Consider the following 21,693-nt stretch of genomic DNA (forward strand, 5'->3'; position numbering starts at 1 on the left):
AGTTGTAAGAAATCTAAACCATATATTGGTTGGAAAAGCATATGTAAGCAACAGCACACAATCACACAAGTAATGATTAACACATACTTCTGATGTTCTTATCCAGTGGCTGTGGAGAGACGTGCAGTGAATGGGAGCACAGAAGGAGGTATTAGTTCTTGGAAAGGTTCTATTTCTGGGGATGATTGTGCAGTGTGCAGTGATCATTCTCTTACAGAAGGAAGTAAAGATTAAAAAAAAATAGTTCCATTTTCTTTGGATGGTCGCTTGCATCTTTCGTGTGTAGTTGGCCACCATTCTCTCCCTTTTGCCACATTTTGGGGACATCAGGAACATATTCTGTGTGTGACCTATAGGGACAATCCATGCTATGATGGGAGAAAGAATGAGAACTTGAAGGGAGGAGGAGGGGACAAGGGAGATGGAAATTCCAGGTGTAAACCACTGCACAAGACAGATTCAGCCTCACACATGAACCTGACAAGCAGTTGTGGAAGCAGATGAGCACACACAGCCAGCTACAGCCCTCAGCAGTAAGGTAACAAATACCCTTGGGGAGCCTGGGTGGCTCAGTCTGTTGAGTGTTTGACTTTGGCTCAGGTCATGATCTCACCATTTGTGAGTCCAAATCCCCATGTCTGGTTCTGTGCAGGGAGGAGCACGGTGCAGGAGACCTCCAAGAGTAAGGAAGGACTCACTTAGGTAGGACATCTACACTGCAGCTGATGGCCTGGTGCAGTGACTGTCCCGCAGGTAGGAGGGGCTATGGGAGGCTTACACTGATGTCCCCATTGGCATGTCAGGGCAGGCTTAGTCCAGACTTTCAGGCCTCCCACCTCCTCCATGGACTCAGTCACAGGAGGGCAGCCTCACCTCTCTCCTTGGGTCATCCCCTCCAGGAAGACCCAGGGCCAGCCCACACTGTTGGCTATATCCTTTGCAACAGGTTCATTCAAATAATCGTTTGCTTCCCTCTCCTCAACCTGTTAGCTGTCCTATTCTGGCTTAGGGGAGGAATCAAGGACGACAATACCAAAACCACAATCTCTTAGCTACATACAGATTTCATACCTTGTTATGGACATTTGCAATCTCGACCAAAACCTTATCAAGCAGACCCTCTTTATCATCCTGTTGCAATCACATGCTATGATGGGGCCTCTTCCTTGCCTACGGATATCCTGGGGAGCTTTTTCTTCCACTTCCACATGTGAAGGAGGACATGCCAATCATTGAGAGGTAAAGCAGCTGCCCAGAAAAACCTGTTAAGTAGTGAGCAGTGCTGGGACCCTGGTGGGGACATGTGCATTGACACCGGGTGGCTCACAGCTAGAGTCAGGAAGAGAACTGCCTCATGGATATCGTATCTGCACTCTGATCTCAGTGGGTGGAAACGAGGGAGCTGGGCAGGTTGGGCAGCCCCAGCCCCAGCTTGCAAATTTGCAGGCAGTAACCACACCCACAGGAAGGGTCAGCCTCTGAGGGCTGAATGTGGACTTCTTGCTGGTCTGAGCTCTGACACTTGAGAATGTATCTAAGGTTAGGAGGCAGGGCAAGTCTGAGCATGGTGACTCTCCCCTGGATCTCTGCACCCCAAAAACCCTGCATAGGCCTTACAGGATGTTACGGCATCCACACCCTCCAGAGAGAAGAAAGTGAATCTGGATTGCCTTTACGAAAACCCAAGTTATTTCCAGGATTAGAAACTGACACTGGTCCTCACCCCTTTCAGAACAGGGACACCAGAATTAAGGGGGACTGGAGTTTCCTCCTGCTGGGCCTAAGGCCTTTCCAAACCTCTATCCAGGAATGGATCGGGCAGCACTGAGCAGAACTAGAGAAGAGAACCCTGCAAGATCACCGTCCTTCCCAATTCTGCTTTCTTCCTTCTCTCTAGGCTTTTCCTAGGACAACCCCAACCCCACACAGCTCCATTCCTTCCTTCAAGAGCAACCTGGGCCTGGAGCCAGTTTTGGATTATCCCAGAGGGAGCTACCTCTGACTGGAAGCGGGACCCTTCTCCAGGGAGCCGTGCCTTGCCAGGAGGACCACTGATAGGTGCCTGATCAATGTCATCCTCTGCTTTCTGGAGCGGGGAACCCCACTTGACTAATAACCCTGCCAGTGTGAAGACATAAGAGGGGGAGCCTGACTCCAGGCAGGACGGCTTGGGGACGGCCTTATCCACTGCAGGGAGCATTTGCAGCAGGGCCCCTCTCTGACATTCTTCTGGGACCCAACTCAGCACTCAACCTCTGTGGCGGCCTCCAACTCACTCAGCCCTGCAGTGTGGAGGCGGTGTGCCTCTCACCTCCATGTTCATGGCATTGGCGTGGACCAGGTTTGGAGAAGGATGGCAGGTTTTGCCATTCCTCTTCTGTCAGAGTGTAAGCAGGATGTCAGACCACGGCAATTCCTGGGGTAGCTGGGAATTGGGAGAGTCCTTCAGGAGCACTGGCTGAACCTTCTGGGGAATAGCAATGATGGGTGGGGATTCAGGGAAGGGTGTCTAACTGACCTTGGGTCATGGAGATCAATGCAATGTTGCATCTGTGTTCGGGAAACTATTGCTGGACACCAACCACCTCCATAATCTAGAGTCGACGTTAGTGAGGTGGGCTCTCCACACACTATCGCCCAGAGCACTTCTCTGCAGCTTCATGCCCACTGATGCTATAGATGCTGATTATACTTTCCTGGAATCATTCCAAATGTTGACGTTTCCTCACCCTTTCCCTATGATGATAAAATGGAAGAAACTATGGAACTTGGTCCATATTGAGTTCAAGATCATGATATTCTCGATGTTTCAGATTCCATCCCGCAAGGCTCAAGATAGTTGGGCATGGCAGGAATTATTTAGGACCCTGCGTGGGAAATTCACAAATCAGTGTTTTCCATTCCACTTTTAGGGGATGGAATCTATTTGGTGGATTATAACAAGAGTTGAAAACTAGCTACCCACTGTTAGAGAATACACAATGGAGGGTAGGTAAATTTTTGCAAAACCTTCTTTTTCAGGTATATGGGTATGTGTGCATGTTGAGGATGTAGTTACTAGGTGAAATGCATCTCTCACTGCTGGTCTCATTCTGGAGACTCTGAAAGATCTGCTCACAGGACCTGGTTTCCCTTCCAAGCATGACTACCCTCTCTGATTGAATCTGTTCTCTGGGCTCCCTCCATAACAGCCTATGTTCCTTTACACAGGTGCCCTTAACCCCTGTTCAGAGTTGACCAGAAGTATTCCATGAGCAGGATCTGCAAAAAAGGGAAAGTGGAAGGTCACTTGTGTCCAAGGCATTTCTCTTCAACGTCTAGGTCGGCGCTCTGAGCCTCAAAGTCCTGGAGGATCCCACACACCAATCCTTGCACGCTGACCACCCCCAGAACACCCTAATCCTCTCATGGAGGTATGCACATCCCACCCTTCCCTGGTGGTGACACATGGGCACAGTAGCGGTCAAGGACCCTGAGGGGGTCTCCTGTAGCCCCAGGTGCAGGGTAGGGAACAGATGAGCAGGTGATAGTGGACAGGCAGTTGTCCCTGCTCAATAGGTGCTGGGAGCCGCACTGGCCTTGCTGGATGACACAGTCACAGTAAGGAAATGGTAGACATAGCACGGCTCCTGCCACAGGGGCGGAAGCTAGCATCTCCTTCTGTAACCTCATTGCTCATGTAAAATTAAGCCTGTTGCTATTGATTAGGCCTCACAATGTTCCAAATCAGACCGATATTCCCCAGAAACCTCTTGGGAGGAAGCACATTCCCACCTCTATGAAGAGGAAGTAAAACAAGGCACTGCAGATGTTTGTCAAAAGGCTCTTCTATTGAGCTTCACAAACTTAAGATATGGAAATAAAGGGGGCTAAAGGACACAAAGATAATGTTTACCCTGGCCTGGAGACAGAAAGCCTAACTTAGGAAATAGAAACAAACAAGAGCCAGGCATAAGCTGCTGCGCATACATATGCTAATTTGGTGCCCATTGTGAGGATGGGTAAGAGTAGTTACAACTTAAACTCATATGCAAAGTCCGGCTCTTCTAGGGGCGCCTATGGCGCTTACACCTTCAACATCAAAGAACAAGGTTGACAAAAGGTTTACTTACTAACCATCTCGAATGTATTCTTCCTCTTGTGAGCCAAATAGAATGCCTCCTAGCCCTGTCTATGAGTGAATTTTAGCATCATTGTTATAAAATGTGTTTGCTATCTGCTTCTCACTGAAAACATCCTGCTGTCTTCTTAGTTGTAAGATTTACTACCAGTTCAAACAAATGTGTGTTATCTGCTTTTCACTGAGAATATCCTGTTATTCTATGATGTTTAAGTTACCTCATTGTAATTAGAATAGTTCTGAAGAAATGCTTCTGTAAAACCTGTTTCTGCACCCTTTTCAAAGCATCTTTATCACTGAGAATTATTTGTAAAAGTTCCACCTTTTGATGTCATAAGTCTATAAATAAAAGCCCAAGACCTGGTGAGATAGGAGATAAGATACAGGAGATACAGGAAATACAGGAGTTAATAAGGAGATACAGGAGGAGATATAAGGAGATACAGAAAATACAGGAGATATGGGGATAATAAGGAGATAGGAGAAGACAATGGTGGGCTGGACCAATTAAGAAACTGCGTGAGTGTCTCTTCATTGCTTTCGTCTGTCGCTACCCCTTCAGGGAGCCCTGGACGTGCTGGAGCGTGCCTCCGGCAAATAGGGCCTCAATTACATCCCCCAGGAGGGTCCAGTATAGTTCCTATGGTGAGCATATGTGTGCAAAGTCCACGGTTGGGTCAAGATGGTCATAGGAATGATCTGGACACGTGTAGGTTTGTGCTCACCTTCCATACCCACACTGGGCGAGGTCATCCCTTACTTGGTTTGCGAAGTGGTGTGGATTGGCTGGTATCAGCATTTCAGGGGTCAGATTTATGTCAAGCCAACCAGTAAGTGAAGGATATGCAAGGGTATATTGTATTCCATTCATCTACACAAATGTGTCCCACACCTGGCAGACACAAAGGGCACCAGGCAGAGTCTAGGGAATTACTTACTCTCAGTGCCAAGACCTGCATGTGTAACATTATGATGCCAAACATCTAATATGAGATAAAACAAAACTCTAGAACTTTAAGCTTTTGATGACTAAGGTTCCACTGACCTAAGAGAGAAGAAGTCAAGGTGAGATGGGTGTACATGGAGGTTGTGACAGGCATTAGTCACCCCAGGAATACAGATTCAAGGGCTCTAGCCCAGCTCCTGTTCTTCTGACAGGCCCGGCCCAGGGGACCCCTGAGAAGCACACTGAGCTTTCTCAGTCCCAAGGTGGGGCAAACTCAGAGACGAGCAGAACACAGAGCATGCTCACAACCAAGTCACTGATCCTGGGACTCATCTAGGAGTTGATCCTCTGTGAACCTCCACATCCAGCATAACCGAGAACTCAGGTTTTTGTTGGAAAGGGACAAGAGAGTTCCTAAAAAGGCTCTGAGTACAAGGGCAAGGGACAGCCACTCGTCGGTATTGTCATCCCAGAGTGTTCCCCCAGCCTGACCCAGACCATGGCTCCATCTCTCTGGCTTGTATCCAGCTTTGTCCGTGTGTGCCCTGCACCACCACCACCATGTCCTTCACCCCCTCACCAAGCTCAGGGGTGCATCCAGTGAACTGTCAATGGCAACGGAGAGGAGTAAGTGGACTCACATCCATAGGGGAAGCATCTCAGCATTCAATGGCCGCTCAGCTCCTAGGGATGGAGATGCAGCACAAAGTAGGACCATCCTCCCCTCCTGTCCAGGCACAAACAGGGAATCAGAGAATCATACTGTGGCTTTAAATCTGGGACTCTCTCATCAAAATAAATAATAAACTGTTTTTTTTAAGTTAAGCAAGAAAAGATTCCCAAAAAAAATCCTGTCACCATCATGCCCTTGCCATGTGACCTTGAGCAAGGGAGCTCACATTCCACTGTGTTAGTTTTCCTATGGTTAAAATGGTGATAATAATATTACATGCTTAGCTGTCCAACCAGACCCAGGTACTGTGAAGGAGTGAGTTAAAGCACATATCCTTAGAAGAGGGTCAGGCATGTAATTCCTTCTCTTCACGGCTAAGAATGGACAACATAAAGTCACATGGAAAGACATTTCTAGGAAAAGGTGGGTGTCCTGCTCAGATGGCCCATCCAATGGAATGACAAGGGTCTGGGGCAAGGAGACCTGCATTCACCTGGGGGCCTTCAAGACACAGTTGCCTCTCCTTCTCCTTCCCAACTCAGCTTGTTACGTTTCCACTTTGGAAAGTTCAGGAAGCAGAAGACCGTCCCCTACAGAGCTTTGTTCCTGCATCCTGAGATCCTCAGAGAATGAGGGAGAAGGGAGAGGACAGAGACTAGTGCTTAAAGAGTTTTAGGGCTCAGAGTGGCCCTAGGTGCCAGTTCTTAGGTTCTTCCAGCGACCCAACCCTGCCCACCCGCCCATCCTGGGTGACCACAATGAGAGCGGGTGAAAGAAAGCCCACACCTGCTGGAGCCTGCCACAGATCAGTCAAGAAGAAAAGCAGGTCAGACTGAACACCAGGTAGCCTGAGCACTGGGGAGCCTGAGCAAGACCACACAGCTTACCGTGGATGAAGGCAACGTGGAAACACATTCCAAGATGAGAGAGAGATCATCAGTGAGCGATCAGAACCTATGATGGAGAGCCTCCTCTTCAGTGCAGGGGTGGGGCCCAGGAGGAATGCAAACACAATGTTGACCTGCCCCAAGGTCAGTGGTGGGCACCTCTAAGATGACCTCCCATTTTCATGGCTTTGTGGAATCCCTTTCCTGGGAGTGACTAATGGACTACGGCAGCAATAAGGAAATGTCCAAGAATTCCAAAATGAGGTGATGGCAGGTCTGCAGCTTCCGTCTCATACACACTTTGTGCTCACTGGCTCTCTGTCTCTTTAATCTCTCTCTCCATTTCTCTCTCTAGTAACCATATAAAGTTGGACCTGCTGGGGAGGCCCTCAGGAATTGTAGGCCACGTGGAGGAGAACTGAGGCAGTTTGCACTGACTGCCAGCCATGAACGTGCACCCTCTTGGGAGGAAGTCCTGTGGCCCCAGGCCAGGTTCCAGAAGATGCAGCCCGGCTGACAACCATCTCAGGTGAGACCCTACCCAGGACCATATACCTATACCGCTTGTGGATTTCTGACCTCAGCAACTGGAAAATAAACTGCCTGGTTTGAGTCACTCAGTCAGAGCTCTTGGTTGCACAGTCATGGATTAGGGATGCTCCAATCCATAAGCTCCCTGGAGCCAAGGCCCAGGCTCTAGGTGGTGCTGGCCAGCCCCCTTCCTGGGGCTTTCAGCTGGTGGAGGCTGCTGCTTGCCTGAGGCCCTGGGGACAGGGAGAAGCCTGGTGTTAGTGAAGGCTCTGCGGAGGGACAGTGGGGCTGTGTGTTCCGTGGGGGACAGAATCATCCTGCAGAAAGATCAGGGCCCAGAAGGGCTGCGGTGGTGAAGGAGCTCGGGGCACGGGTCAGAGGAGGGAGGTGCAGGAGCCACGGAGAGTCTGGGGATGCAGGGGACAGAGGGGGACTGAAAGGGACAGGGTGGACCTGGAGGAGGAGCAGAAGCCGCAGAGGCAACGGGATGGTGGAGGATGGAGGGGGACAGAAGGGGACCGTGTGGAACCATAGGAGGAGCAGAAGCCACGGAGAGCCTGGGTGCACAGGGGGATGGTGGGGGTCTAAGTGGGATTGAAGGAGACACAGAGATTAGGAGGGTGATGGAAGGAGCCAGAGCTGGAGCTGCAGAAAGTCTGGGAATCAAGGGGCAGGGGAATACAAGGGGACGGAGTGGGAAGGAAGGGGACGAACGGGGACGCAGAGGGACCTAGGGGGACGCAGAGGGACGAGGGCGATGACGCGGGTATGCAGCGGGACGAAGAGGAAGGAGGGAGACGGGGAGGAGCCAGAGCTGGAGCCGCGGAGACTGGCGACACAGGGAGACCGGGAGGACCCTGAGCTGGAGCCGCAGAGAGTATGGGGACGGAGGGGGGCTGCAACGACCGCAGGGGGACCAGGAGGAGCCTCAGAAAGCCTCGGGGATGAAAGGCGACAGAAGGGGACGCAGACGGATGAAGCGGGAAGGAAGGGGACGGAGGGTGACACAAGGGGACAGACGGGGACTTAAGGGGTCACAAGTAGACGGGGAGTAGCCGGAGGAGGAGGAGGAGCAGCAGAGAGTCTGGGGACGCAGGCGGACCTGGGAGCCACGAGCCAGGCTCCGGCACTCACCTTCCGAGGGCGGTGGCGGGATAGACCGCGCCTTCGCCGGAGCCCCCATCAGCAGTCAGGTCAGCGGGGTGGTTGGCAGCCGGCGAGCAAACTGTGAGAGACTGAGTCGCAGCGAATACTGCCGGCCTTCAGGCCACCAGCCCTTCCGCTGCCGGCCCCGGCCCCATCAGCAGTCCCAGTCGCCCTCACACGGCGCTTTCGCACCGGTCTCCGCCGTTCCGCTCCCAGCTCCGCCCCGTCCCTGCTTCGGGCCCCGCCCCCACCGCAGTCCCGGTCTGCACCAGAAGGCGCTTCCGCTCCCCGCCCCGCCCATCCTTCCGCCAGGCCTTGGCTCCTGGCCCCGCCCACATCGGCCCTCCCGAGCACCCTCAGATCTCGCGTCCGCTCCCAGCCACGCCCCACTTCCGGCCCTTTTGCCCATTCGTCCCCGCCCCACTTCGCTAGGTCGGGGACCCACTTCAGGCCACGCCCCCTTCCTTCCCCACCACTCCACGCCCCGCGCACATCCACCCGCTCTCCTCCCAATCTAGGCTCCACCGCCTTCTTCCGGCCCCGCCCCGGGTCCAGCTCCCATTTTTCCGGACTCCTTCCGCATTCCTCCTGCTAGGGCCCGCCTGCATTCCTTTTCCCTTCTGCCGGTCCATTCGCCCCACTCCCTGGCCCACCCCTCTCTCCTAGCGTTTACCTCTCACTCCCGGCCCCACCCCCGCCCTGTCGGCCAGCCCTTCGGTTCAAACCGGTCTGGCCCAGCTCCAGCCCCGTTCCTCTCCGCCCCCTCCCCACCCCGCCCCCATTCACACACTCCTTTTCCCCCCCCCGCCCCCATCGGAGCCTGCCCGCCCACTCGCTCGTGGGGTCAGAGGTGAACTGGTAGGAAGAGGGCGACCATCGAGGGCGCGGTGGTGATGGAGATGTTGGTGCCTGTTATTCTTCCAGCCCGAGTGTGACCTACACCCGCTTATCCGGAGAAGCGTCGGAAGCTCTTCTCCCCTCGTGTTTGTGCAGCGGAGCTCCGGACCCGGGAGTTGTGAGTGACCCCGTCCCTCTGCCCCAGGTTTGCGTGAACACGGCAGGGAGGAGCTGCGCCTTACCAGTCCCACCCCTTCCCTCCCTGGGCCCTGGACTCGTCTCTCTCCTACTTTCTACCCAGGACCACCCTCTGCCGGCCTCAGGGCATGCAGTTATCCTGCTGGAGGCTCCGGTTTAAGGGGGAAAAGCAGGAAAATAAGGAGCGATCAAAACAGAGCGATGCTCAGAATGACAGGGCGAGCAAATGACGGTAGAATGTGATCCCTCCCCTGAGGAAGAGGAGGTGGGGATCTCTAAACCATCGGAGACCCCACAGGACTCTCATGTCTGTACCACTACCCCTGGACTGGGGTGGGATTGTGGGCTCTGGAGCTGACACCAGTCTCCAAAGGTGCAGGCGTGTGTGCAAAGGGTAGCCTTTCTGGTGTGTCTTTGTGGAGCTCAGCAATCCACAGTCAGTTCCTTGCCTAAAGTGCGGCTATAATGCACGTTGAAGCAGATGTAGTTCATTTTTAAAATCTGGATAACAAAAGTATCAGTGTTTAGGCCGACAAATCAGACTAAAGAATTAACTGTAAAATTCTCTCACTCCTGTCTGCGGGGGACCAGCCCACGCACCCCAGTGGGAAGGTCCTGAGTAGGGGGTTGGTATCGCGCAATATCTACAGGAAAGAAGACAGACAAGACAGACAACGTGAATGGTGGAAAAGCCACACTTTATTAAGATAGCCAGGGTCTTATACACCATAGGTGATTACATCATTTCTTTAATGGTTACATAGTTCAAGGTCCCTGAAGTAAAGACATGCTCCAGAAAAGGTCGTTCTTATCAGGACAGTAGTAAATACAATCGACTCATTACAAGAGAGGAATTCCCTAATATAGTCTGGTTTTATGAATAGATAAGCCTGAAGAATTCTGTGAGGAGATTTACATTCCTTAAGGCCTTTCATCAGTTATTCAAGGGTAAGATGCTCATCCTTTTATAAGCAAATCTTTGGCTGAGGATTGTGTTCACTCCCAACAGCAGACAAAGAGTCAGAAAATAAAGTAAGGGAAGGTCACTGACTGACCCAAGTTGATTCAAAGCCTAAAAGTATATGCCTCTTTGCAAAGCAATGAGAAAATCATAGGATGAACAGAAGCCATATGTGCGGCCCAGGAGGCCAAATAATTGTTTGAGGGGTTTTTTTTGCCTACTGGGCCCCAACACTATCCAAGCCCTATTCCTCATGAGTAGCAACTTTTAACTATTTGCAGCTTTGCCTCTATCTTAAATAGGATTCACTTAGTAATGATGGACCAAGAACCTAGCTTCTTGTGAGATCCCAACGCTCTAAATCTCTGCGAGTCGTATTCGGTTTTAGGTTTTCCATTGCAGTGTTAGGTCATTATAAATTCTCTTTTCTGTACAATCCTGCCAGTATTCCTGCTTTGCCACTCTTAGCAAGTATTAAGCAACAATCTCTGTGTCCTTATAGCATTTTTTCTCCTCTCTTCTGGTCAACATTTTGGTCACACCTGACACCTTTATTGCCTAGACTCAGGGCACTTCTATCCTGTTTTAGAACCCTAAATTCATCTTCTTTGATTATTCCAAAGGATCATTAGAAAACCAGCAAGCTTTTAACATTTATACTGGGATTATGATTTTGATTTATGCTTATGCCAGCAGTAATTCTCATCATTATCTTGATGTTCAGCATGACTTGAATAAAGTGGGAGAAACAGACCTACCTATCTCACCAAATCTGCATAGGTGAAGGGAAAAGATAATGAAAAGAAATCTGGGGATGAGAGAGAGAGGCTAGTGTTTTATTAGAATGACACTGGATGCCATTTTCTCATCCCTGAGATGACTCTGCTTAAGAACCATGACATGAACTCAGAAAATGTTTTCTCCCTGAAGGAGTCCTATGCAACACCTCAAATTCCTGTTGCTTGCAAACCCTCCATCTATACTTGAGTCATTTGGGTCCCATTTGGGGTCCTTCCCAGGGAAGTGAGCCTGAGCACAGGCCTGGGGGTCTAGTGTTCCATCCGGGGCATTCTCCTCTAACCATTTTAGGGTGGCTGGGTAATTTGGCAAAGCTCCTCCATATTGAAGAGGGTCAGAAGAAGTTGGCAGCAGTCTGTCCAGGTAGGTTTGTGGGTCTGAATCATGGACTGCATTAGGTCAGTCATAGCCGGGGTTTCTCCGTATAGAGGGGGGTATGGCGCTTCCAATTTAGGACATTGTAGTGCTAAAGGGTTGGTACACAAAAACACTGGCCTACTTGGATCTGGCCTTCCTGATCATAATAGGTGGGTCCCCTGGTTTCCCTCACTGGCATCCCCAGTGTGGCTGCTGCCAGGGGCTGCTTCTACTGGCCTGATTCTCTAGACGCCTTCCAGGAGGTGTACGTGAGGTTAAGACTGCTGGTCCAAGTGAGGCAGTCACATTCGGGGAGGCTGGTGGTGCTAGAAGTGGTGAGGCCTCGGGGCTGGGGACAGACCGATGGGCTCCAGCAGCTGGGGTGGCTGGGGGCACAGGTGGCAGTGAGGGGTACAGTGGGCATATGGTGGTGGGGTTTCTTCAGGTTCTCCCAACATTATGGGTTTCTCAGTTTCTGGCCGGTATTTAGAGAAAGCTGTAATGCAAGCCATCATATCTTTACAGCTCTCTTGAATACAAACTTTTAGCCAAGGCGTCCTGGATAGGACCAGGTCTTGCCAGCATTCAGTGTAAGGAAATTGGTCCCCCTCAATGTCCCTGAATATGTGGCCAAGTAGTTCCATATCAAGTGAGCCCTCAGAGGGCCAGCCCACCCCAAAGGATAGCCAATCAATTTTACAGAGTGTCCAGAGCTTTCTGGGAGTTAATTTCACACCATAATTTCCTGACTCTCTTTTTGAATTCTTCAACATACACTCTAGTGTAGTCGGTTTACTCTGCTTTCCACCCATTTCCTCGCCTTAACAAACAACTTTCATGAAACGGGGATAAAAGAGGAAGGAGGGGGACTAATTTGGAGACGACTCACACTCGCTTTGTTTATTTCCTGGGACTCTCCTCTGGGAGATATTTCAGGTGCCTCTTAGCATTAGTGGGTTCAGTTTCAATCCCTGACCTGGATCAGACTCCCGAGGAAGTCTGCCCTAAGCTGTACGAGGTCACCATGAAACTGCAGATCAGGATTCAACACTTGCTTTGGCCCTTGTCCAGGTTGGAACCTTTCCCTTGCCTATCTCATTCACACACATTCACACAACGACTCCAACCCACCACCCTGCATTCAGCGCCTTAGAATTATGGCTTCATCCCTTGTGGAATTATTAAAGCAACTCTGGGAGGTGATTAGACTTCCCTTCTGCCTCTTAGGGGCAGGCCTGCCAAAATGAACCTTACCAGTCTGATGGGCAGCGCTCCCTGAGCCGGTTCCTAGTCCTCACTGGTTCCATCACGCACATATGGGGTCCTCATCCTGGTGCCCAGGGAGAGGCTAATCTTCTGCAGAACAGGAGGTCAGCTGGTGCAGGGTAGGCCGCCTCTCATGGCACTCTGGCACTCTGAGGTTCATACCCTGGAGGCAAAGGAGGTAGAAACTCGCTGTTTCCGAATCCTGGAAGCGAACCCCAAGGAACGTAGCAGGATTCTCACAGAGTCATGACACTGAGGCTTTTCTTTCCAGAAAGCAACTTCATTGGTGCCGGCACTGGCTCCATTGGGTTCATATCCAAGAACTGAGCCCTGAACACCATGTGGCATAGTTTTTATACATTTTCTGCTTCTTTGTCTCCCACGTATCCTGATACTCAAACATTCAGTCTGATTAGGTGATCTATTACAGGGTCGTAAGGAATGTCATGTACCCATATAGCCAGGTTGGCTCCCTTTATCTTGAGGTTTTTTCTTCCTTTTTTCCCCCACATTCCTTAGGGAGGGAACTCTACTGCAATAATATCTGTTTTTAGACCACACTGAAGCTAAACTAGGAATCACAAACCAATAACTAGCTAGAAAATCCCCAAAAACTTAGAGATTAAACAACACACTTCTAAATAATACATAGGTCAGAAATACCTCAAGGGAAATTTTTAAATATTTTTGAACAAAATTAAAATTACAACACATCAAAACTTGTGGGATGCAGCAAAAATAGTGTATGGGGGAAATTTATAGCATTGAATGCATAATAAGAATGGAAGAAATCTCAAAATCAATCACCTAAGCTTCTTAGGAAACTAGGAAAAGAAGATCAAATAAAATTCAAAGTAAGCAGAAGAAACTACAAAGAGTAGAGCAAAAAGAAAAGAAATTGAAGGGTGCTTGGGTGGCTTAGTCGGTTAAGCATCCAACTTCAGCTCAGGTCATGATCTCCCAACTCATGAGTTCAAGCCCCATGTCAGGCTCTGAAGCACAGAGCCTGGAATGTGCTTCAGTGTCTATGTCTCCCTCTCTCTGCCCCTCCCCTGCTCATGCTATGTGTCTCTCAAAAATAAATAGACATTAAAAGAGTAAAAAAAAAGAAATCGAGGAAAGGATATCAGTACATATCCCATGAACCTTAAAAGGATTAAAAGGAATAGTTTGAGTAACTCTATGCCCACACAATTGAGAATCTAGATGAAACAGACTAATTCCTTGAAAGATACAATCTGAAAACTGGTACAATGAGAATAGACAGTCTAAACAAACATATTTATTTTAGAATTGAATCAACAATTAATAACTTTCAGAAAAGAGGACACGAGCCCAGAATGTGTTTACTGATAACTCTACCATTTAGGGGAGAAATTATACCAATTCTCCACAATATCTTTCAGAGAATAAAAGCAGAGGGACTATTTTCTAACTCATCCTATGGGGCCAGCTTGACCCTAGCATCATCCTTAATGGTGAGAAACTAAATCTTTTCTGCTAAGATTAGGAACAAGGCAAGGAGGTTTCCTCTCAACACTCCCTTTCAACATCATACTGGAAATTCTAGCTAATGCAATGAGATAAGAAAAGGAAATAAAATGTACCTAGATTGGAAAGGAGAAAATAAAATTCTTCATTTTTACAGATGATGTGACCGTTCATGTAAAAAAAATGAGAAAAATATTGAAAAACTTCTGAAACCAACAAATGTTTATGGCAAGGTTGCTCCACACCTCCACACCGAGGAGAAAGGCCAGAATCCAGGGCACAGACAACATCAAATGCTGGCTATATAGACCAGTATGTGGAGCAACAGAAACTCTGAATGTGAGTTTGTGAGTGAGTGCAAATGGTGCAGCCACTTTGGAAGATAGTATAGTATCTTCCATGGGGCACCTAGGTGTCAGAATCAGTTAAACGTCTGACTTCAGCTCAGGTCATTGTCTTATAGTCTGTGGGTTTGAGCCCCACATCGGGCTCTGTGCTAACAGCTCAGAGCCTGGAGCCTGCTTCTGATTCTGTGTCTTTCTTTCTCTCTGTCTCTCCCCTGCTCATGCTCTGTCTGTCCATCTCTCTCTCAAAAATAAACATTTAAAAATAAAAATAAACATACTATTAAATAAAATGAATAAACAAGCAAAAAGAATCAGACCCATAAATACAGAGAACGAACTGGTAGTTTCCAGAGGAAACTATGGTGGGAAGATGGACGAAACGGGTGAAGGGGAGTAGGAGATACAGCTTCTAGCTGTGAGGTGCATTAAGTCACAGGAACGAAAGGCACAGAAGAGGGAACGATACTGTAAGACTGTTGCATGGGGACAGATGGTAGCCGCACTTACGGTGAACACAGCATAACCTACAGAGCTGTTGAGTCACTATGTTGTCCACTTGAAGCCAGTGTCATGTTGTGTGTCAACTATACCCAAATAAAACAATTAAAAAGAAAACAAAAAACTAAACACACTCTTGCCGAATGACCTGGCAATTGCTCTCCTTGGTCTTTACCCAACGGAGTTGAAAAGTTAAGTGCATATAAAAACCTGCCTGAGGATGTATACAGCAGCTTTCATTGCCAACACCTGTTATACTTCAGTGGGGGAGTGGATGGATATCTGTGGTGCGACCAGACACCAGAATACCGTTCAGTGTTAAAGTACAATGAGCTGTCAAACCATGAGAACAACACGGAAGAAACTTAAATGCATATTGCTAAGTGAAAGAGGACAATCTGAAAGATGACGAGTACGATTCCTACTCTAGGACACATCTTCGATATGGAGATGGTAAAAAGGTCAGTAGTTTTCCAGGGATTAGGGTCAAGGAAGGGGTGAATACTCAGAGCAAAGAGGATTTTTAGGCAGTGAAACTACTCTATATGATACTACAGGGGTAGATATATGTCATTATATATTTGTCCATATTCTATGGGACGCTAACAATGAGCGCTAAGGTGACTGTCGGCTTTGAGCCATAGTACTGTTTCAGTGTGGGCTCATCAGTTGTAACAAATATGCCACTCTGGTGTGGGAAGTTGATAGTAGGGAGGCTGTGTCTAGGCAGGGGCGGAAGGTGTATATGAACTCCCTGTTTTTTGTTCAATTTTGCTGTGATCCTAAAACTGCTCTAAAACATATAACTATTTTAGAGGAGAAAAGACTTCTCCAGATTAGATTGCACAGTGATTGCCCTCCTCTTGTCATATAGCTTACCATAGAGCAAGAATCCTTTCCATACTTTGGCAAATTCTCACACTCTATTCTGAGTTTGTTATCAACTTCTGACATTTTATCCTTTGTGCTTTCATTGTGGGGCAGGGAGACTCTGTGAGTTCCTTGAATGTGAAGCTTTTGGCCGATGTCATTTGCTCTTGGACATTGTCCTCCTTTTGTTCTGACCACTTTCCTCAGTTATTGATTTTGCCTTTACTAAATTTCTCTGGCTGCATATTTAGTCTCACTGTGCCTACAGATTCAACATTCCCAGGGGCAGCTATTTCTTTGATGGTCTGTTCACATTCTCTGAGACTGTCACCTCCAGCAAATCACTTTTTGTTTACTTGTTGCACTTTTATCCTTGTTGACCCTGCCCCTGCTTGCGATTATCCAGTATTATGAACTGTGATGTGGCCCTTCCCTAGGAGGATAAGGAAGCCGCCCAATGATACATTTTGCTGTCACTGCGTGAACTGAATACCATGCATGGTGACCCAGCACTGACAGACCGAGAAAGAAGTGACCACTGATCACGACGCACATCTGCGGTCTGCATAGTGATTTTGAGTTTTGAAGGACTAGCTGTGGTTTGTACCTTTGCATACTTTCTGTTAGTATATGGTGTTGTTCCAGGACTGGGGTCCTTTCAGTGAATCATGGGAGCCGAAATTCATGCCTAGGTGTCCTGTGCAGAGCAAGGACTGCCTGTCTTGCGTGCATTTGGTAATAGTTCATTGTAAGAAAATACCTACAAGAATGGAAGGAAGGAAGAGGAGTACTATTCTTGTTAGGATGAACTCTTTCCATCAGCACAACGCAAAACTGAGAGATTGTAAAGGAAAAGACCACAGATTTGACTTGTAAAAGTTAAACAAATTCTACTGGCAAAAGATAATCTAAACAGAATTAAAAGACAAGTGACAAATTAGGAAATATAGGCATCTGACCAAGAATTTGGCCAGCCGTTTCTTCCTCTGCAACAGTATAAGGATGGGAAATTGCAGGGAGTCAAACGTTATGGATCAATGAGTAGGTGAGGGGTTATACTCAATTTCTCATGATGCAGACTGCATTTTATGGAATGCAAAGAACTTTCCAACAGAACAGGCAGAGAGCATTGCCAGTCTAATTGAGAGCCTGTGCAATGCACGAGTAAAGGTGTGTTGGATGAGTTTATTTTCTGTTCCATAAGAGAAGAACAATGAACAGAATGGCTGTTTCTCCAGGGGCAGAATTCCACTGCTGACTCCGCACCACTAAGTTTTGCAAAACATGGAAACACACAGTCTCTGGCAAATCACTCTGAAACAATCAAGAGGGGAAGAAATGAAAAATCTAATGAACTTGACAATTGCCCTTATAACCCTGACTCCTGAGAATAAGAATAAGGAAATAGATGCCCAGGTCGTAGGGACCATAGAGATTCAAATGAAGCAGAGGAGGAAAGAAAGCCTCTGATAACCTACAGAGGTTGATTTATTCAGTCTCAAGAAGGAAATGTTGGTTAAGAAATGAGAGGCTACAGGCAGAGCAGCTCCTGAAATTGTGCCTAAATACCTCAAATATTCCTAAGAAATCCCGCGGACAACTGTGTCAGCGTGGAGCTGACAAGTGGAGTGTAGTAAGCACAGAGATCATGCCCTTGTCAGCCAGCATACGGAGAGCATTACTGGTCCTCAGCAAGTCATTACTGATCCTAAGAAAAATACAGTGTGACTGGGTCTAAAACTTGGCTGGAATTTTCCATAGACATGTGATATTGGAGACGGGTTTGCAGCTGCACTTGCCAAATCACCTTTGCAAAGCCCAGTAGGTCACAGCCGGAGGAGCCAAGGCCGCTCTGCTCTTTCTCAAGCAGAGAGGGATCTTCTAAGCGCCGGGTTCTCTCCCACAAAGGATGGGGATTGCCAGTTATGGGTTAGTGAGTACTACATGCATCTGTGATCCCTCAGCTAATTTCAGTCTTGAAGTAGGGGTCTAAGGTCCAGGTGCTAGGTGATCAGTCACAATCCCTCTGAACAGGTGCTCAATCAGGACTGGATAGGATGCATTCAGGTTGGGCAGTTGGCATCTGGTACTAGCTCTTTCTCTGTCTTCTAGGATGGCTTCAGACAAATCCCTCACACTTTTGTTTTGAATCTATAGTTTTTGTTATTGTTGTTTTGTTATATAAGTATATGAAGTAGTAATAAAACACTACCTGGTGGCATACTCGATTAAAAAACCCCCTCCATTACCAAGTGCAAGCCAAACAGTAAATGCTTTCTCTTAGTAAGCCTGAGTAGCAGTTTTCTGAACTCTTTTATTCTGGGCAATGTTAATAAATACACCAGGAAAACAAAGTGAAAAAAGGAGACAGTACCTAGCCTTTTATCTAATCAGTCTTGAAACCTAAGTGTGACTCTTAACCAAGGATATACAGTGGCTAAAGACACAGGGTAATAGTGTTTCAGAGTGTCCTAGACTCATGCCAGGATTAATTAATTAATTAATTTAATGTTTATTTATTTTTGAGAGAGAGAAAAATCCTGAGTGGGGGAGGGGCAGAGGGAAAGGGAGACAAGGGAAACACAGAACCCGAAGCAAGCTCCAGTCTCTGAGCTGTCAGCACAGAGCCCGACACGGGGCTTGAACCCATGAACTATGAGGTCATGACCTGAGCTGAAGTCAGATGCTTAACCGACCAAGCCACCAAGGTGCCTGAGCATGCCAGAATTTAAATTGCCAGTCTGAAACATCATAAGACCTTGGGACAAACTACTTCCCTAAACGTTTTTCCTGCGTCTTAGAAAAATACTACCCGTTCCCGAAATGGCCATGTCCTAATCCCCGGAACCTGAGAAGTTCACCTTAAAGGGCAAAAAGGATCTTGTAGATGGAATTGGGTGCTCGCCTCGCTGCTCTGGAAAACAGTGTGGAGGTTCCTCAAAAAACTATCCATAGAACACTCTTATGACCCAGCAATAGCACTGCTAGGGATTTACCCAAGGGATACAGAAATGCTGATGCATAGGAGCACATGTACCCCAATGTTATAGCAGCACTGTCAACAATAGCCAAAATATGGAAAAAGCCTAAATGTCCATCATCTGATGAGTGGATAAAGAAGATGTGGTATATATACACAATGGAGTACTACATGGCAATGAGAAAGAATGAAATATGGCCATTTGTAGCAAAGTGGATGGACCTTGAGGGTGTCATGCTAAGCGAAATAAGTCAGGCAGAGAAGGACAGATACCATATGTTTGCACTCATAGGTCTAACAGGAGAACAGGAGAAACCTAATGGAGGACCAGGGGGAGGGGAAGAGGGAATGAGAGTTGGGGAGAGAGAGGGACACAAAACTTGAAAGACTATTGAATACTGAAAAAGAACTGAGGGTTGAAGGGGAAGGGGGAGGGGGGAAAAGAGGTGGTGGTGATGGAGGAGGGCACTTGTGGGGAAGAGCACTGGGTGTTGTATGGAAACCAATTTGATAATAAACTATTAAAAAAACAATTATAAAAAAAAGAACAGATGGCAAATAGGGAAAGAAAAAAAAAACCTCATAAACCATGAAATCATGACCTGAGCCGAAGTCAGACACTAAACCAACTGAGCCACCCAGGCACCCCACTTCTGATTTTTTTAAAGCCGTCAAATCTAAAAGTAATATCCTGATAAGACAAACATTTAACAAATATGTGGTAGAAGTAAAGAAGGTTTTGAATTTCATGTTTGTTCAAATATTTATTTTTGAGAGAGAGCATGAGTTGGAGGGGCAGAGAGACAGGGACACAGAGGATCTGAAGCAGGCCCCGAGTTGACAGCAGAGAGCCTGATATGGAGCTTGAACTCAAACCGTGAGATCATGACTTGAGCCAAAGTTGGACACTCAACCGACTGAACCACCAAATGCCACTTGAATTTCATGTTTTGATGCACTTACACAGTAGAAGCGATTCCTATTTTTTAAAAATTTGTTTTAATGTTTATTTCATGGGGGAGGAGCACAGAGAGATGAGGACACAGAATCTAAAGAAGGCTCCAGGCCCTGAGCCATCAGCATAGAGCCCGACATGGGTCTCAAACCCACAAACTGCGAGACCCTGACCTTAGCTGAAGATGGATGCATCATCTACTGAGCCACCCATGCGCCCCCTAGAAGCAATTTCTAAGTAAACAGAAATATTTTATTTGTATGAAAATAATACATAAGTATAATAGCAACTTGAATCATATTGAAATGTAGCCCTTTTCTCCTGAGTTCCCCTCTTCAGAGACAGTTTTTGGCTACTTTATTGTCATCCCCTTAATTCTAAACATTATGCTTATCTTGCTGTATCATGACATACTCATTTTAGACACTATTTTAACCACTCTACCGTGATAAAGGAAGACAAAATTCCACTCCCCGTTTTCCCTCCCTCTTCCTTTTCCATACGTCATATTTTAAGTAATTTGGCGACTTCTCTCTGTGGTGACTTCATGTAATTTTGCTGGCTTTATTGGTGAGGGAAGTGGTAGCAGGGGGCTAAAAGCACTGGTCCTGAAGATGGACTGCTTGAATTAGAATCTTCGTTCTTCAACTTTTATTAGCTCTGTATCCCTGCGAAATTTACACATCCTACCTGTGCCCATTGTTTTCTCATCCATAATCCAGGGGGAAGGATACATCTCTACCTTATGGGGTTGCTTGTGATAAGGCAACTAAATGCATTTGTAGCCTTTAGTGTCTAACACACAGGAGAGCTCAAGAAGCATGAACTATTATTATTTGTATCTTGTGTTATTAACTTTCACCTTAATCTCATGGTTTTCTCAGTGCATGAGGCTGTGCGCTGTAGCCCCTCTGCCTTCCTTTCCCCTCGTACAAATCACTGTCTGTGAATACGTGCTCGCTTTTGTTTGGGCTTTCAGCATTTGCATTTTGCCATACAGTTGTAGCAAAGTGTTCTGATTAGGGTGGTTTTTAACCTCCACATTTTTGGAGGTTTTTCAGACTTTTTCCTGTGGTTATTTCAAGTTTCATAGCATTGTGATCTGAAAGTGTGCATGGTATGATCTCTATTCGTTTATACTTATGGAGGGCTGCTTTATGCCCCAGTACGTGATCTATCTTGGAGAATGTGCCATGTGCACTCGAAAAGAAGGTGAATTTCCTATCTTCAAAATGCAGAGTTCTAAATATATCTATCAGTTCCATCTGTTCCAATGTGTCGTTCAGGTCCGTTTTTTCCTTAGTGATTTTCTGTCTGGTTGATCTATCCATTGCTGTCAGTGGATTATTAATGTCCCCTGCAATTAGCACATTTTTGTCAATAAGATTGTTTCTTTCTGTGAGTAATTGTTTTATGTATTTGGGTGCTCCCGAATTTGGCGCATAGATGTTTATAATTGTTAGCTCTTCCTGATGGAGAGACCCTGTAATTATTATATAATGTCCTTCATCTCTTGTTACTGCCTTTACTTTAAAGTCCAGTTTGTCCGATATAAGTGTGGCTACTCCAGCTTTCTTTTGGCTTCCAGTCGCATGATAGATATTTCTCCATCCCTTTACTTTCAACCTGAAGGTGTCTTCTGGTCAAAAATGAGTCTCTTGTAGACAGCAAATAGATGGGTTTTGTTTTTTTATCCATTCTGCTACCCTGTATCGTTTGGTTGGAGCATTCAGTCCATTTACATTCAGTGTTATTGAAAAATGTGGGTTTAGAGTCATTGTGTTCTCCATAGAATTTACGTTTATAGTGGTGTCTCTGGCACCTTAAATTCT

At 47.1% G+C, this 21,693-nt stretch overlaps 1 protein-coding gene and 1 long non-coding RNA gene across 9 annotated transcripts in view; one reads left to right on the plus strand and one right to left on the minus strand.

The window, feature by feature from the left end:
• Positions 1 to 2,783: 2,783 nt before the first annotated feature.
• Positions 2,784 to 8,514, minus strand: LOC115280678. Its single transcript, XR_003903887.1, has 4 exons — positions 8,292 to 8,514; positions 6,627 to 7,390; positions 5,708 to 5,793; positions 2,784 to 3,261 (listed from the first exon to the last, which is right to left on the minus strand). It is a non-coding gene; the product is annotated as an uncharacterized LOC115280678 (long non-coding RNA).
• Positions 8,515 to 8,806: 292 nt separating this feature from the next.
• Positions 8,807 to 21,693, plus strand: part of LOC115279657 (zinc finger protein 883-like) — a 49,523-nt gene continuing 36,636 nt past the window's right edge. For 2 of the 8 annotated variants that reach the window (XR_003903560.1, XR_003903562.1), the window contains exon 1: positions 8,820 to 9,318. The gene's annotated coding sequence lies outside the window, so the exon portion shown is untranslated. Of the gene's footprint in view, positions 9,319 to 21,693 lie in introns of all 8 variants that reach the window. The other 6 variants (XR_003903557.1, XR_003903561.1, XR_003903559.1 and 3 more) reach the window with 6 other exon arrangements.

The sequence above is a fragment of the Suricata suricatta genome, chromosome 16 (assembly GCF_006229205.1).
Source record: "Suricata suricatta isolate VVHF042 chromosome 16, meerkat_22Aug2017_6uvM2_HiC, whole genome shotgun sequence".
Lineage (NCBI taxonomy): Eukaryota > Metazoa > Chordata > Mammalia > Carnivora > Herpestidae > Suricata > Suricata suricatta.